At 47.2% G+C, this 23,900-nt stretch overlaps 2 long non-coding RNA genes across 2 annotated transcripts; one reads left to right on the top strand and one right to left on the bottom strand.

Annotated features, from left to right (window-relative positions):
- Positions 1–784: 784 nt before the first annotated feature.
- On the top strand, positions 785–14,115 carry LOC119619365 (uncharacterized). The gene is made up of 4 exons (XR_005235796.2): positions 785–1,164; positions 5,522–8,751; positions 10,382–10,472; positions 11,928–14,115. It is a non-coding gene; the product is annotated as an uncharacterized lncRNA (long non-coding RNA).
- Positions 14,116–14,315: 200 nt separating this feature from the next.
- Positions 14,316–17,950, bottom strand: LOC140710416 (uncharacterized). Its single transcript, XR_012091381.1, has 2 exons — positions 17,802–17,950; positions 14,316–16,110 (listed from the first exon to the last, which is right to left on the bottom strand). It is a non-coding gene; the product is annotated as an uncharacterized lncRNA (long non-coding RNA).
- Between the last annotated feature and the right edge of the window lie 5,950 nt (positions 17,951–23,900).

The raw sequence follows: 23,900 nt of genomic DNA, 5'->3' as shown, positions 1-23,900 counted from the left end.
GTGTGGACTTCAACATTTTGCCTTCTAGCTGGTTTTAGGTTCCCCTGACTCTGAAACAGGCATAAAAGCCCCCGTTTTTTCTTAAGCCTCACAGTCATTATTTTTGTGAAGACAATAGAAAATACTCTTTTTCTAGCCTGGGCAACATGGTGAAACCCCATCTTTACCAAAAACACAAAAATTAACCGGGCACGGTAGCACTCACCTATAGTCCCAGCTACTGGGGGGTGGGATTGGGGGGAGGGCTATTGAGGCAGGAGAATTGCTTGAGCCAGGGAGGCAGAGCTTGCAGTGAGCCAAGATCATGCTGCTGCACTCCAGCCTGGGTGACAGAGTGAGACTCTGTCTCAAAAAAGAAAAAAAAGAAAAGGAAGAAAGAGGGAAAAAAAAAAAGAAAAAGAGAAGAGAGAAAGAAAGAAAGAAAGAAAGAAAGAAAGAGAGAGAGAGAGAAAGAAAGAAAGAGAAAGAAAGAAAGAACAAACTATTCTTAAAAGGAGAAAAATAGTATTTCTAAATGCAAATTGTCAATATAACCCTTTCCATGAAATCTCAGAAGCAGCTAGGACTCCCAGGAGATGAAGAAGAGAGAAAATATGAATGAGACCGACACGGGAAGGCCAGTGATCAGTGATGGAGACACCGGCCACAAGGGCCCTGGTGACTCAGCTCCTTAATAATCACCAGGTCGAGGAGCCTGGGAAGTTGAGACCACGTGTGATGTGGAGGAAACTTGGCAGCGCTGGGCTTGGGCGCCTGGCTCCAGGCACTGAAGGGAGGGCTGCAGAGATCACGGGGAGAAGCCATTCCTCTTCTCCCAAGGCCAGTCTCTGTTACTGGGGAAACGGGCCAGGGCTGCCCTTGAAGTCCTTGGAAATCACACCAGGAATGGCCTGATCACACTGGGCAGGAGGGAAAAGAAAAGGAAGCCCACGGACTGGGCGGAGAGGGAGAAAGCCTGCCGCAAGGCCTGCAGGGCAGGAGGGGGCTTCTCATTCCCCCCAAGCTCCTAGAACAAAGGAAAGCCCGCCCCACCGCCCTCTCTCAGTCCTGTGTTCTATTTAAATCCTGTGCCCGTTGCAAGACTGCATTCAGTCTGCATGAGCCTTAGTGTCATAAAAGCCGCCTCGCACCGAGGGGACAATGTCCAGAACCAAATAACTGCAGGTGAGCAATTCTCTGTATTATACAAACTGGGACCAAAGATGACTTTATAATAATGGGAAGTGACAATCAGGCAGACTGGGAGGACCTTATAAATAGATTATAAGGCCGTGGTGAGTTTATTTTAACTTAAAAAAGAGAAAAAAAAAACCTTTTCTGGTACACCATAGTGAAAATGTAACAGTGTCTGGATGATCTATTGCAAAAAAAACATGATCCTTTCTTTCTTGATTTTTTTTTTTCTTTTTAATTCAAAAGCCCCAACTTTCTGAGTTTCCATGTTGAGGACAAAACTCCTTTTAGAAAAATTCTAAACTGGGCAAGTAGTGAGGCCCTGATTAAAATGGTGGCTCATTTGGAAAAATCCAGAAAACAGCCCATTTGCTCTCCTGATGTCATCATCACCAGCAAGCATTTCTTGAGCTTTGGTTTGATACACAGACTGGGCCCAATAGAGCTGGTGGGCATGGAGGTAAGGCCGGTCCTCTGCATCCCTGAAGAAAGCAGGCTGTATATGCACAACTGTGCAGGCAGCACACTGAGGACACAGTGGATCCTTTGGGATGTCTTCTGGGTTTTCCACTTTGGGTCAAGCAAAAAGGCAGCAGGAGTATAGAGAGCTGGCTAGTTCCTTCCCCTATGCGAAGACCCAGTGAGAAAGTGCCGTCTGTGGACCAGACGATGGGCCCTCACCAGACACCAAACCTGCTGTGCCTTGATCTTGGACGTCCCAACCTTCAGAACGGGGAGAAATACATTTCTGCTCTTTATAAGCCACTGAGTTTATGGTATTTTGTTATAGCAAATGGACTAAGATAATGACTTAACACTGGAACAAGTTGTCAAAGGTGTAGTGTGCATGTGTGTGCATGTGTTTATGTGTCTATTTGCATGTGTGTGTGTCTATGTGTATCTGTGTGTGTGCACACGTGTGTGTGCATGTGCGCTGTGTTTTGAGATGGAGTTTCACTCTTGTTGCCCAGGCTGCAGTTCAGTGGCGCGATCTCAGCTCACTGCAACCTCTGCCTCCTGGGATCAAGTGATTCTCCTGCCTCAGCCACCCCGAGTAGCTGGGATTATAGGCGCCTGCCACCACGCCCAGCTAATTTTTTTGTATTTTCAGTAGAGACAAGGTTTCACCATGTTGGCCAGGCACAGCCCAACTCTTGACTATCCCAGTGTCTGCTGGGCTGTCTTGCAGGACTCCAGGGTCCTATGACGAGCTTTGTGCAAAGGACTTCCACAACCAAGCACGAGCAGATGCTCCAGTGATGACGGTCTTAGAAGGTTGCAGTTGGGCTTTGCTGATAGAATCTCCATTCCTAGAAATGTTTTTCAGAACAACAACAAAACCAATAATCTGATTAAAAGGTGGCCAAAGGACTTGAATAGGCATTTTTCCAAAGAAGACATACAAATGGCCGACAGGCATATGAAAAGGTGCTCAACATCAGTGATCACCAAAAGGAAATGCGAACCTAAACCACGATGAGATATTACCTCTCATTAGAATGGACACTCAAAAAAGTGGAAAAAGTGTGGGTGAGGATATGAAGAAATTAGAACCCTTGTATACGGTTGATGGTCATGTACAATGGTGCCGCCACTATGGAAAATAGTATGGAGGTTCCTCAAAAGGTTATGAATAGATTTACAATATGATCCAGAAATCCACTTCTGGGTATATACCCAAAAGAAATGAGAGCAGGATCTGGAAGGGATATTTGCATACCCTTGTTCACTGCAGCATTAGGTATAATAGTAGAGAGGTAGAGGCAACCCAAGTGTCCACGGAAGAAGAAGTGGATAAATAAGATGTGGTCTAGCCATAAATAGAATATTTATTATTCAGCCTGTAAAAAGAAGGAAACCCTGTCGCATGCTACAACATGGATACGCTTTAAAGACATTATACTAAGTGAAATAAGTAAGTAACGGAAAAAGACAAATATTGTGCGATTCCACTTACATGAGTTATCCAAATTAGTCTAATTGGGCCAGGCACGGTGGCTCATGTCTATAACCCCAGCACTTTGGGATGCTGAGGCAGGAGGTTCACTTGAAGCCAGAAGTTTGAGACCAGCCTGGTTAACATAGCGAGACCCCATCTCTAAAAATAAAATTTTTTTAAAAGATTAAAAAGTAGTCTAACTCATAGAGACAGAAAGTCAGGCACTGGGAGAAGGGAAAAATGGGGTGTTGTTCAACAGCTATAGTGTTGGTTTTGCAAAATAAAAAGGTTCCAGAGATCTGTTGTACAACAATGTGACTATAGTTAACACTATTAAACTATACACTGAAAGATTGGTTGAGATGACATATTTTGTGTTGTCTTTTTTACCACAATCAAGTTTTTTAAAATTTAAATGCACAATGTGGTCTAAATCAGACATAATATTTTGGCTATATTTGAATTTATAAAATCAGAATTAGATCCCTAAATCTTAAATTTAGCCGGATAAAAAAATAATAATAATAATAGATTCCCTAATTTTAATAAAACTTAGGAGTGGTAAATTTAAATTTGGAAAATTTTGTCCACTAACTTAATTTTATTCTGCTTAATTTGAGGGAGGAAAAAGACTATTACCCATTCTAGTGGCAGATATTTTGCTCAAGTTCTCAGAAACCAGCTGAGAGCCGAGATAGGGAAGCCTTGATTTAGGGCAGGAATTCTCAACTTGCCAGGGGCCACCCCAGCTGTCTGTGGGGAACCTAGGCACACAGGCATTTTTAAACATCCTGGTAATTCTGACTGGCACTCAAGATTGAGAATCACTGATTTCCAGGAGCAGCATCTGCTCCTGCTTGGTTGTGGAAGTCCTTTGCACAAAGCTCATCACAGGACCCTGGAGTCCTGCAAGACAGCCAGACAGACACTGGGATAGTCAAGAGTTGGGCTGTGCCTGGCCAACATGGTGAAACCTTGTCTCTACTAAAAATACAAAAAATTAGCTGGGCGTGGTGGCGGGTGCCTATATTCCCAGTTACTCAGGGGGCTGAGGCAGGAGAAGGGTGGCAGAGGTTGCAGTGAGCCAAGATCATGCCACTGCACTCCAGCCTGGGCAACAAGAGCAAAACTCAGTCTAAAAAAAAAAAAAAGAGTCGGGCTGTGGAAAGAATGCAGGAGAAGAGGAGCAAGAAAAGAACGCCTGCCTCCACAAACATCACACATGGCTGTGCTGGGGCCAGGTGTGGCAGAAGAGAAGCTCACATTACCCAGGTAAGGGGAGACCTGTGGACAGAGAGGGGAAGGAGAAGAGCGCCCAAGCATCCTGGGTCCCTGCAGCAACGTCACTCTCACAAGGGATGGGTTAACTAGGAATCAATCTTGTCTCCAAATAAGGGCTCTCTCGGAGTGTTTTTTTTTGTTGTTGCTATTGTTTATTTTAGTTTAAATTCTGGAACTATGCAGAAAAATGTAGTAATTCTTAAAATGCCCATGGATTTGTCACCTTTATAACATTTTCCCAAGGCCTCATTCTAAGTGGTTCTAACAAATTCAACACCAGGTACAGAATTATTGCTGTAGCCCATACACATATACATCCTATTCCTTCCACAACAGAGTGTGAAATCTTTAATCATCATGAGTCACACAGCAGCTCCAGGTCTTTTTCCCTCGAGGCCCCTGGAGGAAGGAGGCGCAGTAGATTGGATCTGTGGATGAGCAGATACATTGACAGGTGGCGCTTCAGCAAGATGACAGATCTCCCAGGGCAGCCGAAAGCATTCAAGTGCTGAAAAATTAAGACGCCTTTTCCCTTGATACCTGCAAAACAGTTTATTAATCATATTGTTTTTACTTTTACTAATTCCTCTGACCGTGAGTGATAGGTTTATGCCATTGGACAAGTGATATTGCCCCCCAGAGCCTAGAGGCTGCTGTCTTCGGATGAATGTAAAGGCTAAGTGGATGGGTGGGTGGAGAGATGGAGAGGACGACAGGCAGAAGGATGGATGGATGTATACATGGATGCATGCATAGGATGGACACATGCATACATTCATACAAGCCTTCACACTCACACTCATCCTTCCATACACAAGAAAGAGGGATAGGTTGCTAGGTAGGTAGGCAGGTAAACAGATGAACAGATAAATTGCATTTGTACGGTCCACAAAGCACTCCAGCTTCACATGATTTTACTCAATCTTTGCAGTACTCTTGAACAGCTACTGTTATAATTACTCCTAATTTGTAGATGAGAATGCCACATCTGGGTTAAGTAACTTGCACAAAGATCACACCACTCACAAGAAACAAAGCAAGGACTCAGACAAGAGATTTGGTCCTTCTGCAGGCCCTTAAGAAAGGGACCCTGTCCTAAAAAATTGTTTCTTTATCTCTTCTTCCCAGATGCTCTCAGCTACCAGTGAACTACCCTGTCCACAATCAATGATGAGGTTTACAAAGAAGTACACCTGCACAAGGTCACATCTGCTGATACCCACGCCAAAGGATTAAGAACTCAAGTGAAGTTGTTCGCTAGCAAGTTGGTGGTTGACAAACGGAAAATAAGGAGAGAGCTTCAGACTGCCAAGGCTGCCTGTGTAGGGGAGAAGGGGAGGGTCTTCAGGGTCATAGGGCTGGGGACGTTCAGAACTATGATAATGGCCTTTTCTTGACCACTCACTCATCTACCACCAACCCTAGCAGAAAGACAGAGGAGGTGTTTCTCCATCCCTGCTGCTTCCTTATTTATCCCAGTCTAAATCCTTGACCAAGTAGGGCTGGATACCAGGATTGAGATGTCACAATTATAAGGGGGGTTCAAGGAGGGGAAACCACAATACTTCATCTTCTCTTGCCGTTATCTTTTTCTGTTAAAAATATGATGCTTAAAAAGTACGTAAACATCTATCTATTTATCATTTACTTTGAAATTCAGCCTTTGTTTTAGCCAGAACCAAATGCTGACATAGCATTCTTCTCCAGGCTTAATATGACGTACTCACTTAGGGAAGGGCTGGGAAGCTATGAACCTTCTGAAATTAGATGAAAGCTGTGTGCATATGCAAATTTTCCCAGGGACAGAGATTATCACTTTTATTAGATTCACAAAGGATCTGTGTTAGAGACCCTGGGAGGAATTAAACACCTCTGTGAGGATAACCCGTAGCGCTTTGCTGCACTGTCCTTGGAGGCTGTGCTGACAGTGACACCAGTGGTGACTCCCCCAGGGCCCCTCGTGGAAAGTTAGAAATGAAAGCAGCTCAAATAAGGAAGCCTGACTACCGAGTGAGGCCAATGGGAGAGAGAATTAGGTAGGGGAGGAAACCTCTAGACTACAGCAATTATCAATCAGCATGGGGAGTTGGGAGTCTGAAGAAAAGTTGGGAGTCTTTTTCTAGAAAAAAACAATTCTTTAAAAAAGTAAGGATTCTTCTAGAGGATGTGTACTTTAGAAGATAATTTGGCATGGCTTAGTGTCTTAGTGTGCTCGGCTGCCATAGCAAAATACCCCAGACGGGGTGGCATAAACAACAGATATTTATTTCTCACAGTTCTGGAGCCTGGAAGTTCAAGATCAAGGTGCCAGTATGGTCATTTCCTTGTGAGGACTCCCTTTTAGGTTGCAGACAGCTGCCTTCTTGCTGTGTCCTCACATGGGGAGAGGGGGGATGTGGGTGGGAGAGAGAAACAATGAGCAAACCTCTGGTCTCTTCTTATGCAGGCACTGATCCCACCACGAGAACCCTTCCCTCATAACCTCATCCAAACCCAGTGATCTCGCAAAGTCCCATCTCCAAATCCTGTCACACTGGGGCGTAGGGCTTCAACATCCACATTTTTTGAGAAATGATTCAGCCCATGGCACCTAGTAAGGTTAAAGATACATAGTGATGGTTAATTTTGCGTGTCAACTTGACTGGACCGCAGAGTGCCCAGAATAAACCTTATTTCTGGGTGTGTCAGGGAGGGTGAGTCCAGCACCCAATCCTTTGAAAGCCTGAATAGAACAAAAAGGTGGAGGAAGAAGGAATTTGCTTCTTTTTTCTGGCTTCCCGGCTTGAGCTGGGACATCTCATCTCATCTATCTCATCTATCTCATCTCGTCTCATCTCATCTCATCTCATCTTCTCTGGGCCTCAGACTGGGTAGCACCATCAGCTCCCCTGGTTTTCAGACCTTCAGGCTTGAACTGAATCATACCACCTGCATTACTGGGTCTCCAGTGTGCAGACATGAGGTCACGGGACTTCTAACCTCTATAGTTGTGTGAGTGAATACCTCATAATAAGTCTGTCTATCTATTATCCATCCATCGACCCATCCCACTGGTTCTATTTTCCTGGAGAACCCTGACTAACGTATGCACATAGGTTGCTACCCAGCAATTCTGACCCTCTATATATGCATTAGAGACACACCCGTACACGTGACCTAACAGGTGCATTGAACATTCTCAGCAGCACTGCTAGCAACAACAGCAGCAGAATGGACAGACACACGAGACACATTCACACGGGGGACACTGTGTAGCAGTGAAAAGAAATGAACCACATCTCCAGGCATGAGCCAGGAAGGATCTCACCAATGTTGGGCAGGAAGAACTGGCTGCAGAGGATACGTACAAGTGACCTGGTTTATACGAAGCTAAAAAATGGGCACAACTGAGTACTATATTGTCTGTGAATATACATATGTGGGACAGGGCTTCCAAGAAAGCCAAGGAAACAAGTAACCAAGCTCAGAGTATTTCCCTGGGGATGGGGTGGCAGGCTGTCAGAGGAGGGCACGTTGAGTGGGGCGTCTCTGGTATGGGTAATGTTCTCTGCCTTCAGCTTGGCTCATGGGAATGTAGCAGTTTACTTTATCATTATTTTAAAAAATATATGTGTGTATACATATATACACACACATGCAGTACAATACATATTTACATAATGTACATCACATATACCATATATCATATACAAAGCATAACATTCTTGTATGCATATTTCTTTTTTTAAAATTTCTTTTTTTGACACAGAGTTTTGCTCTTATTGCCCAGGCTAGAGAGCAATGGCACGATCTCAGGTCACTGCAATCTCTGCCTCCCATGTTCAAGCAATTCTCCTGCCTCAGCCTCCCGAGTAGCTGGGATTACAGGCATGCACCACCATGCCTGGCTAATTTTGTATTTTTAGTACAGATGGAGTTTCTCCATGTTGATCAGTCTGGTCTTGAACTCCTAACCTCAGGTAATCTGCTCGTCTCAGCCTCCCAGAGTGCTGGGATTACAGGCTTGAGCCACTGCACCCAGCTTGTATGCATATTTCAAATTTAAAAAGAATCTCATTAGAAAAACAAAATGTCAAAAATAAAAAAATTAAAAATTCTCGTTAGAAAAACAAAATAAAGTTTTAAAAAAGGGAGAATCAATAAACATTACAATAGAGTCACGCAATGGAATACTAACCAACAATAAAAATCGCATTACTCATATGTATTAACAGCATGAATGAATCTCCTCATAACTATGCCAAGATGCACACGTCTCACCGTGCTGAGCAGCAGGCACAAAACAATGTATGCTCCACGGTTCCGTTGATACGAGTTCTGGGACAGACATAACTATGGTGATAGAAATCAGATCAGTGGTAAGTGTGGGGAGAGGAATTGATGAAATGGGTGAGAGGGAACCTTCTGGGCTGATGGAAATGTTCTATACCTTGTTTAGGGTGGTGGTGATGTGGGTGTGTGTTTACATTAAAAACCCAATGAGCTGTATTGCACATTTAACATCTGTGCATTTACCTGCATGAGAATTATACCCCAATACAAATGAAAGTTGGGGATGAGAGTTTAGCTCCTCCTTTGATTCTGCTGACAACCTCAGGCCTTGGGCCACCCAAGGCTTGGAGAGGGAGGCTCTAGGACTGCTGGGAGCTGGCGAGGGCCGGACCATTGGCAGCTTGGCTATGGAGGGCAGGTGGGGGCTTCAGGCCAGCCAGGGTGTCACAGGCATAGAAGGTAAAAATGGCTGTCCCAGCAGCCTTCTCTTCTACATCAGAGCTAAGCAGAGTGGACAAACTGACTTTTGCCCCAGGATGAGGCTTCAGGGTGGCCGATCCACTCTAGAACAAGAATTCCAGTTAGGAGCCAGAACTGGGTATTGCAAGTCAGCCCCCAAGAGTGGAGGAAGCTTTGGGTTAGACAGAGGGCACACTCTAGGGTAAGGCAGAGGCTCCACTCCAGGCCTCAGCGCCTGGAGCAGCTGTCTGATCCTGAGTCCTCTTCCTCATCTGTGCAGCAGAAGCACTCACCGCCAGGCTGATGTAAGGCTCGTAGATTACAAGGAGAGGTGCCCCAAGGATTCAAAGCTCAGGAAGTTACAGCTTTTATTATGATTGCGCACGACCTGCTGCACCCCTTTCCTTGCTTATTTTCTTCCTGTGTCATATTTGTCATCCTCATCTTCTTCCGCTTGTCTTCTTTCTCTCCTCCTCCTCCTTCTCCTTCATCTTCTTCTCCTTCTCTTTCTTCTCCTCCTCCTCCCTCTCCCCTCATGTCTCTTCTCCTCCTCCCCTCCTTTCTCCTCTTCCTTCTCCATTTTCCTTCTTCTTTAATTGCAGCTCCCAAAGGCATTCAGCATACACTTTTGTTAACGGAAAAAGCCAACTCCGTAAAGTATTTTAAAGAGTTTTATTCTGAGCTAATATCAGCGACCATGGCCCAGGAAACAATTCTGAGAAAGTCCACCTGAGGTGGTCCGGTTACAGTTTGGTTTCATACATTTTAGGGAGACAGAAATTATAGGTGAAATAATAAATTCATGCATAGAAGGTACACATTGGTTCAGCCTAAAGACACAGGAGCTCTTGAAGCAAGGGGGTATAGGTCATAAGTGGATTCAAAGATTTTCAGATTGGCAATTGGTTGAAAGAATTAAGCTTTGACTAAAGACTTGAAGTCAGTGGAAAGGAATGGCTGAGTTAAGATAAGGGGGTTGGGGGCCAAAGTTCTTGTTATGTAGAGGAAGGCTCTTAGGTGTCAGCCCTTGGAGAGAATAGATGGTGAATATCTCCTCTCAGATCTTAAAGGTGTCAGGCTCTCAGTTAATCTCTCCTAGATCCGGGAAAGGCCTGGCTGCATTAAGGGCGATCTTCTACAGATGCAAACTTTCCCCACAAAAGATAGCTTTGTAGGGCTATTTCAATCTGTCGGCCTTGTGGCGACCATTTCATTTATTTTTTAAAATTTACTTTTATTTTTAAATTATTCTTACAGACAAGGTCTCACTATGTTGCCCAGGCTGATCTCAAACTCCTGGCCTCAAGCACTCTTGCCACCGAAGCCTCCCAAAGTGCTGGGATTACAGGTATGACCCACTGCACCCAGCCAAAAAAAATTTTTTTTTTTGCCTTTTTTTAATCTTTTCTTCCCTTCCTCCCTCCCTCTCTTCCTTTTTCTCTCTCTCTTTCGAGACAAGGTCTCACTCTGTCACCCAGACTGGTGTGCACTGGCATGATCACAGGACACTGCAGCCTTGAACTCCTGAGCTCCAGTAATTCTCCCACCTCCACCTCCCAAAGTGCTGGGATGACAGGTGTGAGCCACCACACCCAACCAGCCATTTCAGAATGTGTCAAAGAAATATATTTTGGAGAAAAATGTTTTGATCTCCTTCAGGTCGGCTGTCATGTGACACTACACCTGAGTCAGGATGGAAAGTAAGCCACATCATACTGGGCTAATAGACACCTGTCTAACGTGATTTCATGGTGTGTCGGGCATGACTGAATCCCTGACTTGCATGACTTCAGGTCTTGCTTATAATTTGGTATCTTACTGGCACAAGAGTCTGTTTTGCCAGTCTTATAATCTCTATTTTAACATAAACGCCAAAAAGCAGGGGGTGCAACAGGGTGTGTCTGACCTCCCTTCCCGTCATAACTGGGGATTCAGTTTCTCAAGTTTCTCTGGGGTTTTCTTGAGCAATGAAGGGGGCCCGTTCATTTGGTTGGAGGGCTTAGGATTTTATTTTTGGTTTACAATTTTTATAAAACAAGTAAGTCGATACACCCTCCCTGTATTTGGTTTCAGAAGTTAAAGAACAAAAAAGACTTTGTATAAGACTGAGAAATAAAATAAAATAAAAAGTCCCACAACCAACTGGACGGAACCTCCTCTTGGCCAAGGGCCCCCCAGAGAAAGATAACTGATTTCCTGGCTGCCCCTCCCCTCCTCTCCCCTCCCCTTCCCTCCCCTGCCCTCCCTCCTTTGTCATCCAGGTTGGAGTGCAGTGGTGCGATCTTGGCTCACTGCAACCTTGCGCCAAGCAATTCTCCTGCCTCAGCCTCCCGAGTAGCTGGGATTATGGGTGCACACCACCAAGCCCGACTAATTTTTGTATTTTTGGTACATACGGGGTTTCACCATATTGGCCAGGCTGGTCTCAAACTCCTGATCCCAAGTGATCTGCCCACCTCGGCCTCCCAAAGTGCTGGGATTACAGATGTGAGCCACCGCACCTGGGCACAACCAACCAGCATTTCTTCCTGAAAACAGACCACCAACGGCGGACTGGCTCTGGCCAGTCGAGGGAGGATGCACAGTGAGGAGGGGTCTTCTCTTCACCTTTTGACGTCAGAGGTCCAAAAGCTCCACCCCCGGATCATGCTAAGAACATGGGTCCTATGGAGAGTCACAAAGCTCAACTACACATGCGCACATTTCTTCTTTCATATTCATGACTCCTCCCATGCTTACTGAATATGCATATCTGGGCACGCTGCTTAGCATAAATCCCTGACTTCTTATTCTCACTCTCTAGGTGCCCGTTCTGGCTTCTGGCCAGAGGCTACCCTTCTCGGCCTGTCAGAATGACCACCGCGCAGGCTGCAACGCTGTATGAGAAAAAACTCTCCTTTCCAAATGTATGAACCTTGTCGTTCTTCAGTTGACTAGACAAAGCAGGCAGGTAGAAGGGAAAAGGAAGAGGAACTTCACTTTCATTTTTATAAGCCGTTTTTCCTGTTCATTAAATCTAATTCAGAAAATGTCAGCTGAGTACCTCCTCTAGCTTGGGCACTGTGCGAGCTTCTGGGAAGCAAACATGAATCAAATGCATTCCCTTGCCTGCCTCCCAGAGCTCGCCGGCTTTTGTATTATAATAGGCTCGAAAGCTTCTAGAATAAACCTTGGTGAAGAAAACAATTGTTATGTATATCATGCAATTTCCCCTTAATTGATCCATTATATAAAGGCAGAATTTTTATATTTTGAATAAAATTAGAAACAATCCATTTGGTGGGCCAGTTTTAGACTAACTGATGATTTCTGAAAATAATTTCCGGAGGCTTGAGAAGCTGGTTAGTCAAATTGGACAGAATATAAAGTTTTGAAAACAGGCCATGGTGCCTACTGGGTGGGGGGGGTCTTCTTGCACTCGGCAGGTTCTTTGTGGGCTGATGGTGAAAAAGAAGCTGCTCTCGCTCTTGCAGAAGTTACAGATGAGAAGGGGACACATGAAGGAAAGTACTCAAAGCGATACAAGATGAACACTGACGCTTCAAGTGTGGGCAAGGAGCTAGGGCAGCATGAGGGGAGATCCAGCCGTTATGGAAACCTCAAGGGGAGAGGGAGCTTGAGGAATGAGAGGGACTTTGTTATGAGGTGAGGATGGGGCTAGCAGACATTCCAGGCAGAGGGGACAAAGCTGAGTGCCGGGATTAATTTTATGTGCCAGCCTGACTAGTCACAGGCTGCCTAGAGAGCTGGTACAACACGATTTCTGGGTGTGTCTGTGAGGGTGTTTGAGAGACTGGCATTCGAATCAGTACATAGAATAAAGTGGATTGCCCCTACTAGTACAGACAGGTATCATCCCATCTGCTGAGGGCCTGAACAGAACAGAAAGGGAGAGGAAGGGCAGATGGGCTTTCTTTCCTCGAGCTGGGCCATCCCTCTTCTCCTACCCTCGGACATCAGTGCTCCTGGTTTCCGGGCCTTGAGACGCAAATAGTGAGAGACAGGACTAGCTGGATTTCCTAGGCTGACTAAGAATTCCTAAGCCTAGCTGGGGAAGGTGACCACACCTACCTTTAAACACGGGGCTTGTAACTCAGCCCACACCTGACCAATCAGGTAGTAAAGAGGGCTCACTAAAATACAAATTAGGCTAAAAGCAGGAGGTAAAGAAAGAGCCAATCATCTGTCACCTGAGAGCACAGGGGGAGGGACAATGATTGGGATAGAAACTTCAGGCATTCGAGCCGGGAGTGGGGGGCAACCCCCTTTGGGTCCCCTCCCATTGTATGGGAGCTCTGTTTTCACTCTATTAAATCTTCCAGCTGCACACTCTTCTGGTCCTTGTTTGTTCCAGCTCAAGCTGATCTTTTGCTCACTACCCACCACTATTGTTTGCTGTCATCGCAGACCCTCAATTGACTTCCACCCCTCCGGATCCGGCACGGCGTCTGCTGCGTTTCTGATCCAGCAAGGTGCCCGTTGCCACTTCCATTTGGGCTAAAGGCTCACCATTGTTCCTGTGCAGCTAAGTGCCCAGGTTTGTGCTAATCAAGCTGAACACTAGTCACTGGGTTCCACGGTTCTCTTCTGTGACCTATGGCTTCTAATAGAGTTATAACACTCACCGCATGGCCCAAGGTTCCATTCCTTGGAATCTGTGAGGCCAAGAACCCCAAGTCAGAGAACAAAAGGCTTGCTGCCATCTTGGGAACAGCCGCCACCCTCTTGGGAGCTCTAAGAACAAAGACCCACCCGTAACAATAGGACTTAGACCACGGCCCTCCAGTTCTCCACCTTTGGTCTCGGATTGGGATGTATGCCATCAGATCCTCTCAGGCCTTCAGGTTCGAACTGAAATGAGACTCCCAGCTTTTCTGGACCTCCAGCTTGCAGCAGGCAGGCCATGGGACTTCTTGGTGTCCATAATCACATGAGCCAATACTTCATAATGAATTTCTTCCTATATCTATATAAATGGGATATATATGGAGATATATATATATGGAGATATATATATGGAAATATATATGTATGGAGATATATATATATGTATATCCAATTGGCCTTGTTTCTCTGGAGAGCTCTAATACACTGAGACATCAGTGACTTCTCAGTCAGGGCAGGCTAGATAATGCTGAGTAACAGACAACCCTAAGGTTACCATGGCTTAAGGAAGCAAGGTGGAAGTATCTCTCATGCTCACGTCATCTTTATTGGCAGTGGGCTCTGCTCTAGGGTGTCTATCAGTGTCCCTAGACACTGGAACCACCATCTATGGCATCGCTGTCTCCTTGGTCTGGGAGAACCCAGGGAATCACATGCTGCTCTTCAAAGCTTCTCTGCAGAAGCCACACATGTCCTTTTCACTCACATCTTAGTAGTCAAAGCAAGTAACATGGTCACACCTAACTTCAAGGGCATGGGGTCCTGCCGTCCTGCCATATATACAGAAGGGGAGGAACCGCTATAGATGAACAGCCTCGAAGCGTATTGACCGTTCACGGTGGGTGTGAAGCGGCCGGGGTGGTTGGAAACAGGCGTGGTGAGATTGTGAAGTGCCCTGCCAGGCTCCACAGTTTGGACCCTGGAGCTGTGGAAGGCCTCTGATCAGCACAGACTCAGACACAAGGCCCGTGTAAGCTTCGGAAAGAGGATGCTGGTGGTGGCCTGGAGAGGGTCTGGGCAACCAGGGACAGGGAGGAAGATTCTGCATGGACTGCGGGACAAAGTGGAGGAGAGGTGATGAATTTGAGAGGTATTTCTGAGGTAAAATCAGTGGAATTTGGTGAAAGACTTGCTCTGTCAAGAGAGGAATCTAAGACGGGGTGGAGCATTTTCAGTTGGGAGATGAGGCCATTGATTTTATGACTAACAGCAACAGTTAAGCAGAAACAGAGGCTCCAGGGAAGACAAACTCGATCTGGGACGCTTGGGGTTTAAGATTCCTGGGGCATCCAGGACATTGCGTCTCCTCCACACACACGGCAGAAGCCCTGGAAGCTAGGTTGAGAGTTACCTTGGGGGCTGCTGAAGGGCTGGCAGTGGGTGGGCACCGCAAGACAGAGGGCACAGAGTGAGGGGGAGGCTCTGGCTGGAAGCCGGGCACGCACAGGTGGAGACCAGGGGGCAGCCAGCGGGCCACGGGAACACCGAGGGGAGGCAGCTCCCCCCGAGCAGCTTCAGTTTCAGCGACAGCCCTGGTGGACGCGGGGGAGCCGGGGGAGCCGTGAACTCGAAAAGGAGACACCTGTGGGATACTCCGAAGTCGCTAGCGATATTTGAGAGAGCGATTGCAGTGCAGCTGTGGGGGCAGACACCGCCAAAGGCAGAAGGGCCTTCTTCAGAGGGCTTCACACAAGCTCTTTCCTCCTGGGCTCCGTGGCCCAAGTTCCAATCCTAGCACTTTAGGAGGCCGAGGTGGGCGGATCACAAGGTCAGGAGTTCGAGACCAGCCTGGTCAACATGGTGAAACCCCCTGTCACTAAAAATACAAAAACTAGCCGGGCGTGGCGGCAGAAGCCTGTAATCCCAGCTACTCAGGAGGCTGAGGCAGGAGAATCGTTTGAACCCGGGAGGCAGAGGTTGTTGTGAGCTGAGATCCCGCCACTGCACTCCAGCCTGGGCGACAGAGCGAGACTCCATCTAAAAAAAAAAAAAAAAAGAAAGAAAGAAAGAAAAAGAAGACACTCCTTAGCTTCCTGGAGAGCGTTTCTCACTCTCCTGGGCTCTCGCCTGTGGAGGCCTCCCGACCCGTGGCGCCCGGGAGCCTCTGCTCCTGCAGCCCCGCGTGCAGCGCCCACTGTCTCCTGTGCAGCCGGGGCCTGGTTCTCCTGTCCCTGCCCGTGCTCAGCTGCCTCCGCGTCCGGCGGGGATCGGGCATGTGCGGTGGTCATCTGTGCAGCCTCAGTGTCCGTCTCGCAGGAGAGGTCCAGGAAAATCCATCACCTTTGAATGAGGGGAGGTGGGGGAGCCAGCATGTCTGTAGGCTGAGAAGGAGTCAGTAAAGAAAGACAGGTGTAAAACCAAAAAGAAGAAAGACTAGTCACCGGGGAGAGATGGGACCAGAGTCCAGGAGAAGGGATTTCCTGGGCAAAGGCCTAGGGATGCTCCTACCAGGGACAGAATGCAAGACAAAAAGAGCAAGAAAAGTGGTGGATAATACACGTCCAGTTAAAGATGGCAGGCTGAACACCCGTATTTATCTCAGCTCCTTTGGGAACCGCAGGAAGTTATAGTCACGGAGAGAACAGTGTATAGACCATCCTAGTGGACAAGAGCATCCGATGATCAGAGGAAAGGAAGGCAGCAGGGAAAGAACAGAGAGCGAGTCGCCAATGAGATGTGCGAACAGCCCGGAGTCTCCCTGCAGAGCCCCGGAAGCCTGGGCACAGGGAACCCCGGAACACCTGGAGAGGGGTGCATTGACTGCAGAAGCACATACCCTCCTCCCACACCGGAGAAATGCGTCCAGAAGCCTGTGGACTCTGGCAGCGGGAGAGAGGGGTGAGAGACTGCGGTGAGAACAGGTTACCTGTCCGTTGTGGATGGGGAGAGCTTCCAGCCCTGCCCCGGCTTCCTCCACAGCACAAGTAGACACACCTGTGCTGGGTCCACACCACCCCAGGGTGCAGACCGAATGCCTCATTACTGCAGTAACTACATAGCCCCAAAGTAAAGGCCTGCAGCTTCTCTAACTCGGGTCTCAGCTCAATCGCGCTAAGGAGAATTGTTATCTCCAATTAGATTTCAATCATTTACTTTTAAATATATACAAAGAATGATCAAACATTTGAGAAAGCATCATATGTGAAAGTTAGAGCTCAAAACAAACAGGGAAAAATGTAGTATCTCCCAAAGTACTGCACCTATGAAAAAATCAGGGTGCCATTACAAATAACAAAGAACAAGGAAGTGCTTTTAGTAATTAAAATTATAGGCTGGACACAGTGGCTCATGCCTGTAATCCTAACACTGTAAGGGGCCAAGGCAGGAGGATTGCTTGAGCCTAGGAGTTCGAGACAAGCCTGGGTAACATAGTGAGTCCCCATCTCTATTAATTAAAAGGAAAAAGAAAATTTTAAAATAAACTTAAAAAATAAGAAAAGTATAACAAATTTAAAAGTTTAATGAGTAGAAAAAGTCAATGAAATATCCTAGAAAATATTTATAGATTCCAAAAGACAAAGGTATAAATAGGAAGGAAAAGAGAAAAAGTACACTCTAAATGCACAAAGAATTATAAATTCCATAAAGGAATAACTGAAAAAATGGAGAGGAGAGGAATTTATCAATAGAATAAGAAAAAACTGTCAAGATGAAGGGACAAGAGTTTTCAGATTTAACGTGTCAGTTATGTTTCCCCGGAAAATACTGAAAATTGTTTTCAAGTATTTTTTCCAAGGCAACTCATGTCACTGTAAAATTTTTATAACACCAACTATAAAGAAAAGATCCTAAACACTTCCAGAAAGACAAAATAACAATCACATGCAAATAACTGGGAACAAGGATGGCTTCCAACCAACTTCTAAGCAGCAACATTGCAAGTTGGAAAGCACCGGAGGCCTTCAAAATGCCAAGGGAAAGTTATTTTCCACCTGGAATTTCATTGTCAAGCTATTATCAGTCAATTATGAGCAAGGACAAAGCATGCAAAGGACCTGGCCAATGCTCTTACCTTGATTTAACTCTAGTTCGGCTCCTGTGGCTTCTGACTGGGACCCGACCTTGGGCTCAGTTCTTGGTCCACTTACTCTGATCTCAGGAAGAATCCGGCTGAGTCACTCAGTGAAAATCCCCACCGTAAGTCTGACCACTCTTGCCATCTTGTCACCCTGGCTACCTTCAGCAAAAATCCAGATAGGTCATTTTAGCAAAGAACTGCCTTAGCAAAGAATGACTCCTGGTAATTTTCCACCCACCAGCCCTCCACACCTGCTCCTTGCCTACAAATCTACATTTTTGCTTATTATAGTCAGAGTTGAGCCAGTGTCTCTTGCCTACTACGAAACCCCATTGTGGTAGCACCCCTTGAACAAAGTCTTCCTTATCACCTTTTACGTAACAAGTGTCAGGAATATTTTTCTCTTTAATAGATCACACAATGTATTTCCAGTACACACTTGCTAAGGAAGCTACTGGAAGATTTCACCCAAAATCGGGAGTAAATGAGGAAGAAAGAGACATCTGACCAGGAAACGGAATGCAGTGCTGGAGAGGGTGAAGGGGACCCCTCCAGGTGGTAAGTGAAGGACAGGGCAGCAGCAGGAGGGGGCTAGAAGAGGGTCCTGCAGGGAAAGATGGAACTGATACCCTGCTGTGTGGGGAAACGGCTCCCTGGTAAAAACAAATCAAAACCTGACTTGTAGCATTGGCTGATTTCTGTACTGTAAAAGCTCCCAGCTTGCTTTTACTTTTACAGAGAACATAATGTTCTCGAGGCTCATCTCTATTGCTAGGAGCAGTTTTCTAAGAATCCATCACTTTACACAGGATGCGATAGCCCTGGCCCCATCACAAATAGGAGAGAGACACACAAGTCTCCAACTATGGAGTAAGAAACCCTTCTACGGTAACAGGGGGACCCTGAAGGCTGGCGTGGCCCCAGCCTAGGGGGACAAACTGCCTCTGACTGTCAAACTCACTCTGCACAGGCCTTGCCGAGAACTTGAGGGTTCCCCTGTGGGAATGAGAGAATGAATCTGACATTGGGTGTATCCTTCACAGGGCTAGTCTGTTGGTTTGGTAGTTAGCCAGATGGAAATGACCTGAAACGAAGTCTGAGTCATCTGTCTCGCCCATCTTTGAATCCATTCATTCATTTGCTTCATCACTCATTCATTGTAGAAATAATTATGGAACGCTCTGTGTGAACCAGGCACTGCTCCTGGCACTTGGGATACTGAAGTGAACAAGACAAAGACAAAGATAACCCCCAACTTCATGGCAGGGCAAAGACAAGAACCAAAGAGCATCGTGTAAAAGTGAATTAGAGAGTTTATCTGAAGAGGGTGGCAGGCATGGAGGAAACAGAAAAGCTTGAGCCTAGTAGAACAGGTGGGGTGACCATGAGTGTTCCATGGGGTGCAGGGGCCTCACAGAGCATGGAGGAGCAGGGCCTGCAGCTCCCTAGTGTGGCGTGTGCCCCGCCATATGCAGGAGGTCAAGGAGATCTGGCCCCTTTTGTTGGAAGCAAATGTCGGACTGTGAGTGCAGTCCCAGGGGAGTGAGTGCAGGGGTTGGAGGTGGCGGTGGGGAGAGGCAGTTGCATCTGGACACATTTTGAAGCTGAACTAAGAGGATTTCAGAAAGGATTGGATGGGGTCAGAGATGGGGACAGTAAGGGAGGGATGGGGTCGGGGTTGACCTGGGATGTGGGGCCTGTGAGCTCAGGAGGTGTCTGTGCAGAATGGAAAGGTGATTTCTCACTTCATCCAGGCCGCATGTGGTACCACGTCTGAAAGTCTGCACACTTGAGATTCAACTGGACCCCTCCGGGTTACCCAGAGCTTCTTTACGGCTGTGATGGTTACAGCTCCCTTTCATATGGGGCTCAGAGGTGTTGAATGGATCCGACTGAGGATCTGAACGAACAAAAACGATGATGGCACCGGAAAGGCAACTACTGCTGGAAAATCACGGCCTTTCCAACTTCAGCGTTCTCTGCCCCAGAGGCAGGTTTCCGTTTTAATGTGAAACTTCAGCTACTGTCTTGGAGGGGGTGGACTTTTCATCTTCCAGATTTGGGGAGGAAGGTTATATTGAGCATTATGGAAGCTGCTTCAGATGCAGATTTTAGGAAGACCCAAGAGAAGAAAATAGGTCTCTATGACATCACTTCCATATGGAAGGGAGCTTGGAACAGATTTCCTAGTGCACAGTAGTCTTGAGAGAAGTCACCGTGCTGTCTTCCTCGTTCCCACTTGCTCTGCCAGAAGTGATACCCAAAATACTCCTTCTCGATCGACACTACAAATATATCCCTCTCTCCCAAGAAGCTCATCATGGCTCTGAAGTTCCCAGTTCATGAAATTAAAATTTATCACTATAGTTTTTTTCCCCCGTTCCGAGACAGAGTCTTGCTGTGTCGCCCAGAGCTGGAGTGCAACGGCCCGATCTCGACTCACTGCAACCTCCATCTCCCGGGTTCAAGCAATTCTCCTGCCTCAGCCTTCCCAGTACTTCAGATTACAGGCACATGCCACCATGCCCGGCTAATTTTTGAATTTTTAGTGGAGGCGGGGTTTCACCACGTTGGCCAGGCTGGTCTCGAACTCCTGACCTCATGATCCACCCACCTCGGCCTCCCAAAGCGCTGGGATGACAGGCGTGAACCACTGTACCCGGCCTATCCCTACCGTTTTTAAGGCTCTATCGAACTCTATCGAATGGCTCCATTTTACCTCTCTTGGCACATTTTACACACAAATGACAAACATAGTCATAATCAGCAACATAATAAGAGGTCTGTGATTCTTTGTTATTTTATGTATTTGTTCAGCAAGTATTAAGCACCTATTGTGTGTAGGGCACTGTTTTAGAAGCTGGGAATACAGTGGTGGATCTAACTCCAGTCTTCATGGGACTTATAATCCAGAAAAGGATCCCAATAAAAGAAGAATCTCCGTCCGGTAGAGTGTTGGATGGTACAGATGAGACACACTCAGAGATGGCAGGGATGATGTCTTACAGGGACTGAGCATGGGCTTGAGGCCCCAGTAAGGAGTCAGCCCAACAGTATCTGGATAATCCCGCAGACATTTGGGGTCCAGGACACTAGCAAGACCCCAGGTGAGGCCAGGCCAACAGGTCAACAGGGTCTAGAGCCCATGAAGCATGATGGTGAGAACAGAAAACAGGTGCCTGCCGTGGGCTGATGCCCTGCGCCCAAATGTCTGGTGAGGGATGGTGGTGGGCCAGGGCTTCCTGACCAAGGGAGGTCCATACACTTGAGTGGGAAAAATATATTTATTGTCACTAATCTCTAACCAAAAGTTAGCATTTCTTTCTGTTATAAACGTGCACAATAAACGACTGTAACATTGCCAGTACTGGTAGGCAATGCTTGACAGATTCAGCAAATAAAAAATACAGGATGCCTAAATAAATTTCAGATAAACAAAAATTTTTAGTATATCTCACGCAATATTTGACACGTACTTACACTACAAAAATTATTCATTGTTTATCTGAAATTTAAACTGAACTGGTGTCCTGCATGTTCTCCGGCAGCCGCCTGTCCTGGGGACTCTGTCCCCACAGCCGTCAGCATTGCCATTCGCGCTACGCTTGTTGCGGTCATCCTGACACAAGTGTGTGCTCGTCACTGTCCCAAACCGCAGCGGCTGTGAAACCCGGTTCCAGATGATTTGATGCATTAATTATGCACGTACGTCGTCATAGAGCAAGCTGGCTTTTTAAAACTTATTTTGCTGTTTCAGTGTCATTGCTTTTCTCGGTCACCTGAAGTAGTTCATTTCATACACTTAGAAGCATGAGTGTGAGGAGTCCATGGTCTTCCACAGATGATCTTGGGGATCCACGGCATGAAGACAGGGAAGGCTCCAGCAGTGCAGCACCCGTCACCCCTTCTCCATGAGCTCAGGCCTGACTGCATCCACCACGTGCCCCCGAGGCCACACCCCCTGTGCAGTATGCTGGCCCTGGGGGAAGGCTGCCGGATTCTGTGCAAGCCCAGAGAGCCCACAGATTGACAGCCCTGATGTCAGCAGTCAAGGCAGTGGGAGCCTCGCAGCCTGCACACGTGGAAGACAGTCCTAGCGCACCTTCCAGTGGGTCCCCCACAGCCCCAGTCCCTGCAAGACCTTCCCCTCACAGAGTCAAGGTTCGTCTTAGAGGCTGGGCGGGGTGAAGAGACTTGGGGATGAGAGCAAGGAGAAGCAGCCCTACTGAGGAGTAGCCCCAAGAGGTGCCTGGAGGGGACGGGATAAACATTAAACTGTTCCTGCTGCCCAGTGGGTGACAGCAGACAGGCAGGAAGGGCAGATGATTCTAGAGAAAATCCACCACATTCGCTGGTCCCAGTTTTGTCCTCATGGCGCATACCACTGTGTGTATCTCTGTGTATGTCTGGAGCCCTGGGCCAAACCCGTCCCTCCCTCCCTCCCGCACAACTCCACAGTGCTAAGCCCCTTCTTGTTACTTTGCTTTGGGTCAAAGTTCAATGCCTTCTCCTGAGGCCAAGGTCACATTTGCAACCACTCTGGGTTAGATCCACCTCAGCCTGCCCTCCCTTCCTCCCCCATCCCCCCTTCACCGCCAGCCCCTGCCCCATGTGGCCCCTTCGCACCTGACACACCTGACACTAAGCTCATGTCTCCAGTATCGCACCAAACTTACCCAGGACAGGACAAGGCCCAAGTGCCCAAGTGTGGAGCCGTGAGTGCACTGAGGGTGCTGCAGGGGCACCCAGGCCTGGCACAGGCGTGCCGCTCAGTGCACATGGGTTGAACGCGTGAATGAATGGATGAGTGAATTGAATTAGACAGCGGGTGCTACATGAACCCTGATTTAGAAATAACACGGGTCCCCCCAGAATTACCTTTAAAGTGTTTGTTTAAATTTACTTTATCCCCAGAGGCCAGGATTTGAGAATGACAATCGGTATGTCTATGCAGAAATGGAATTCATATTTTTGACTTACACGTGGAAATTCCTGTTTGTGGAACCTTTCCTCCACCGAGATCCTAGAATGTAGTCATGAAGACTCATGCACCAGCCTGCCTGGGCTCTAGTCCCAGCTCCACCACGTACTGCCATGTGACCTGAGCACGTTCATTACCCTGGCTGGGCCTCGATGTTTCCCATCTGCACTCTGGGTGAAATTAGAATACGTTTTACAGGCTTTTATGAGGGCTGAGGCGCTCCATCTGCATAAATCACTCTGATGGATGTCTGCCTCCTCATGAGAGACACGTCAGCAGGTGCTTGGAGGATGCAGCTTCATTTGGTTTTGAAATGTGTGGGTGTCACATCACATTAGGTGGCTGATCTAATGGCCCTAATGGAAGGACCTGAATTCCTCTCCCCCGTCCCCACGCCCCAGTCAGCTGACTCCAAAGCACAGGGACGCAGCAGAGATGAAACCGTGTATAAAATACGTTTATTTAGATCCAAGAATATGGCTCGCATCCAGCTGCTCCTCCCTTCCCCTAACCGTGTAAGGACCAGGCTGCCACACAGAGAAACCTCGGTGCTTCTGCTTCCAGAGAACCAAGTTCATATCATCTCCATCTGAAACAGTTTTATTAAAGCCGCATACAGAGCCCACGTACAGTCATGGGGTGTGTGTGTGTGTGTGTGTGTGTGTGTTGAGGGTGGCATTTGTTAAAGCCCCTCAGAGGTTACTCACACGCACCTTCAGCCTGTGGGCACCCACTCACCATCACTTTGCTAGAGCGCGCTTTACACTGGGCGGTGCTTCATAAGAGCACATGGAAACAGCTTCTTCAAAAGGTGATTATATGTAACTACATATATATGTGTATTTAGGAAAATATGGGACGATTGTCTTGGAGACGACATCCTCATTTAAAGAGACGCCTCTGTAGCCCTGGGCTGGGGTCTCTGCATTTGATTCCCACCCCTGGCCGGATCTGGGGATCCCTGTCAGGGCTGGGGGAGGGAACGAGGGAACCTCCAGAGGGAGGGGACATGTGATCCTGGTTCCTTGTGCAGGATCCCCAGCAGGGAGGCAGCAGCCGCAGCCCCACGTGGCCAACCCGCGTGAGAAATCCAAGCTAAAAATAGCCCGGAG

Source organism: Chlorocebus sabaeus, chromosome 26 (assembly GCF_047675955.1).
Source record: "Chlorocebus sabaeus isolate Y175 chromosome 26, mChlSab1.0.hap1, whole genome shotgun sequence".
Taxonomy (NCBI): Eukaryota; Metazoa; Chordata; class Mammalia; order Primates; family Cercopithecidae; genus Chlorocebus; species Chlorocebus sabaeus.
This window is presented reverse-complemented; position numbering and strand designations above follow the sequence as displayed.